Here is a 4,409-nt window from a genome sequence, read left to right as displayed (position 1 = left end):
TAATGCATCTATATACTTGGTGAAGGGTGGAAGGCTTGGCCTTATGCCTGATGTTTTGTTCCACTCTTGCGGCCCTAGTTTCCGTCATATCGGTGTTATGTTCCCGGATTTTGCGTTCCTTACGCGGTTGGGTTATAATGGGAACCCCTTGACAGTTCACCTTGAATAAAACTCCATCAGCAAGGCCCAACCTTGGTTTTACCATTTGCCACCTAGCCTTTTTCTTTCCCTTGGGTCGGCCAGCCTAAGGGTCATCTTATTTTAACCCCCCGAGCCAGTGCTTCTCTAAGTGTTGGTCCAACCCAGAGCACCGTGCGGAGCCGTCCCTTGGCAACTTGGGTTACGTTGGCTCCCGTGCGCTTAGCTTATCCGGTGTGCCCTGAGAACGAGATATGTGCAGCTCCTATCGGGATTTGTCGGCATAGCGGGTGGTCTTGCTGGACTTGTTTTACCATTGTCGAGGATGTCTTGTAACCAGGATTCCGAGCCTGATCGGGTCTTCCCGCTAGAAGGAATATCCTTCATTGACCGTGAGAGCTTGTGATGGGCTAAGTTGGGACATCCCTGCAGGTATTTGAACTTTCGAAAGTCGTGCCCGCGGTTATGGGCAGATGGGAATTTGTTAACGTCTGGTTGTAGAAAACCTGAAGTTGACCTTAATTAAAATACATCAACCGCGTGTGTTACCGTGATGGTCTCTTCTCGGCGGGGTCCGGGAAGTGAACATGGTGTTGGAGTAATGCTTGACGTAGGTTGTTCTAGGATCACTTCTTGATCATAGTTGTTCGACCGTGCTTTTGCCTTCTCTTCTCTCTCTCAGTTGCGTATGTTAGCCACCATATATGCTAGTCGCTTGCTGCAGCTCCAGATCATACCTTTTACCCTACCTATAAGCTTAAATAGTCTTGATCGCGAGGGTGTGAGATTGCTGAGTCCCCGTGACTCACAGATACTTCCAAAACCAGTTTGCAGGTGCCGATGTTACCGAGCAGGTGACGCAAACAAGCTCAAGGAGGAGCTCGATGAAGATCTTGTCCTTTGTGTTGTTTCATTCTAGTTGATCAGTAGTGGAGCCCAGTTGGGGTCGATCGGGGATCTGTGTAGCTTTTGGGGTAGTCTTCTTTTATTTTGGTTCTGTAGTCGGACCTTGTTTGTATCTGGATGATGTAATGCTTTATTCATGTAATTGTGTGAAGTGGCGATTGTAAGCCAACTATGTATCTCTTTCCCTTATGTATTACATGGGTTGTGTGAAGATTACCTCACTTGCGACATTGCTTTCAATGCGGTTATGCCTCTAAGTCGTGTTTCGACATGTGGGAGATATAGCCACATCGAGGGCGTTACACGTATCTTGTGCGACCTTGAGCCTTTGCTTCTATTTCTTCAGGCTCCTTGCTGTGGCAATAAGCCTTTTGCGGAGGTTTTCTTGCTCCAAGTGCGTTTCCGGGATGATGTGTGCATCTTTGTTCGGACTGTTTTCTTCCCCAGACGGGGTTTGATGAGGCTTATCCTTGGCGTCGTCGTGGTCGGACGTCGGATCCGTACTATGTTTGTAGTTTGCATCTTGATCGTGCTCTGCCACCGGGGTGGTGCAGTCGTTGTTTCTTCTAGCGTCAACTGGACTGTTATTTCCTCTTGCACTGTTATCGCTGTTTTTGCTATGGCGGGACTTAGAGCGGCGCCGCTGACGTCGGCCCGGGGTTTCTTGGAGGGGGCATCCTTAGCTGTCTCTTTGCCATTGCCCTCTCTGGGTGTATCCACCATGTATACGTCATGTGATGAAGTGGCGGTCCAGCGCCCTATGGGTGGCGGTTCCTGTTCGTCTCCTACGTTGTCGTCCATGCCGTCGATGTCTTCGGAGTCGAAGTCGAGCATGTCGGTTAAGTCGTCGACAGTGGCTACTAAGTGGGTGGTGGGTGGGCAACGAATTTCTTCGTCGTCCGCATCCCATTCTAGCCGGACATAGTTCGACCAAGGTTCTCCTAACAGGGAGAGAGACCTTAATGAATTTAGCACATCTCCAAAAGGTGAGTGCTGAAAGATATCCGCGGAGGTGAACTCCATGATTGGCGCCCCGTCGGATTCGACAGGCACGGATATAGGCGGCTCGGAGTCCGTGGCCGGGGATAAATCCAGTGGTTTGGCGATGCGGCTCTCGGAAGGGGTGAAGTCAGTATTTGGCTCTATCGCCACTTAGAGTGCGGCCTCCATGGCGGGGTCTATCGCTCTGCTCTCGGATGGCGCAATTTGCCCCGGATTAACGGCCGAAGTAGCTGCGGATGCGATCTCTCGAACACTGTCTGACGGCAGAGTTACGTCTTGCTCGTCGCGACTGTGCGACGCGTCCGGCATGGGCTTGAATCCGTCGAAGATCAAGTCTCCGTGGATGTCAGCCTTGTACTTCAAGTTTCCAAATCTGACCTGATGGCCAGGGGCGTAGGTTTCGATCTGCTCCAGATGGCCAAGCGAATTGGCCCGCAGTGCGAAGCCGCCGAATACGAAGATCTGTCCGGGGAGGAAAGCCTCACCCTGGACCGCATCGCTAGTGATGATCGAAGGAGCCATCAAGCCTTATGGTGACGACACAGTGGAACTCTCAATGAAAGCACCAATGTCGGTGTCAAAACCGGCGGATCTTGGGTAGGGGGTCCCGAACTGTGCGTCTAAGGCGGATGGTGACAGGAGGCAGGGGACACGATGTTTACCCATGTTCGGGCCCTCTTGATGGAGGTAATACCCTATGTCCTACTTGATTGTTCTTGATGATATGAGTATTACAAGAGTTGATCTACCACGAGATCGAAGAGGCTAAACTCTAGAAGCTAGCCTATGGTATGATTGTCTGTTGTTCTATGGCCTAAAACCCTCCGGTTTATATAGACACTGGAGGGGGCTAGGGTTACACAAGGTCGGTTACAAAGGAGGAGATATACATATCCGTATTGCCTAGCTTGCCTTCCACGCTAAGTAGAGTCCCATCCGGACACGGGACGAAGTCTTCAATCTCGTATCTTCATAGTCCAACTGTCTGGCCAAAGGATATAGTCCGGCTGTCCGGAGACCCCCTAATCCAGGACTCCCTCAGATGCCCTAACGCGGTATGAGGTGATACCGGTGAAGGGGGGGAAACATCTGGGAAAATATCCCCGGTGTTTCGCGTTTTGGATAGATGAACCGGAGGGGGAAAATGGCGTGTTCGCTATGCTAGGGATGTGTGGCAGATGAACGGGCTGCCTATCCGGATTCGTCTCGTCGTTCTGAGCAACTTTCAAGTACAAAGTTTTTCGATCCGAGCTACGGTTTATTTAATATGATTTTCTAAAGTTTTTATTAATTTTTGGAATTTAATTATTTATATCAACATTATCCAGGATAGTAAATGATGACATCAGCATGACATCATGCTGACGTCAGCAGTCAACTATGCAGTTGACTGGGTCAACTACTGTGGGGCCCACATGTCATTAGCTGTTTAATTAGAGGTTAATTAAACAGGGTCAATTAGTTTAATTAGTGGTTAGGTTAATCTAATCAGGATTAATTAGTTTAATTAATTTTTAATTAATTAATTAATTTTTAATTTTAATAAACATTTATTAATCATTATTAATTATTTTTTAAATTTCGTTTTCGTTTTAGGGGCGTGGGCCCCCTAGTCAGTGGCCCAGAGGGCCACTGCGGGGCGGGTGCTAGCGGGTGCTGATGCCCAGCCTGTTTGGGCATTTGCCCAGGACGATAGGGGGTGCCGGTCAGGAACGAGGCCACGACGACGGCGCTGTCGGGCGAGGGGAAGCGGTGGCCAACGCGAAGAGACGGCGGCCACGCTGCTAGAGAGAAAAAGCAGAGGCCGGGCGCGGCGGGGCTTTGCGCGAGCTGCGCGGGGGTGCGGCCAAGCGCCGGCCGGAGGCGAGACAAAGTGAGGCCAGAGGCGAGCATGTGCGGCAACAGCGCATCAGCATACGCGCGCGCGGGGGCCAGACAGAGGCGGCCAGCGGGATGCAGGTTGTTGGCGGCTCGGATGGAGGAGGACCACAGCGTCGCCGGCGACGAGCGGGCGAACGCCATGGCTCGGGCGAGCCCGAAGGAGGGGTTGCGGGGCACGTTTCGTCGTGGGGCGAGGGAGCGGCGCAGGGGAAGGAGCAGCAGGGGTGGGGGTGTCGCGGAACGATGCGCTGCGGGCGCCGGTCCCAGATGCGTGCGGGCGCGCACTTCTCGCGGCGGGGCGGCGTGCTGTGCGAGCCGCAGCGCGGGCACGCGCGACCTAGTGGGGGGAGGGGAAACAGGGCGGTGGCGCGGTGCGTGCGTGGGTGGCCACGAGCGGCGTAGCCGCGGTGTGCGCGAGGCGGAGCGGTGCGACGGAGGAGCAACGGCAGGATCGGCCGGGCGCGACCAACAGCGCGGGACGG

The sequence above is a fragment of the Triticum dicoccoides genome, chromosome 4A (assembly GCF_002162155.2).
Source record: "Triticum dicoccoides isolate Atlit2015 ecotype Zavitan chromosome 4A, WEW_v2.0, whole genome shotgun sequence".
Taxonomy (NCBI): domain Eukaryota; kingdom Viridiplantae; phylum Streptophyta; class Magnoliopsida; order Poales; family Poaceae; genus Triticum; species Triticum dicoccoides.
Note: the sequence above shows the minus strand (reverse complement) of the source record.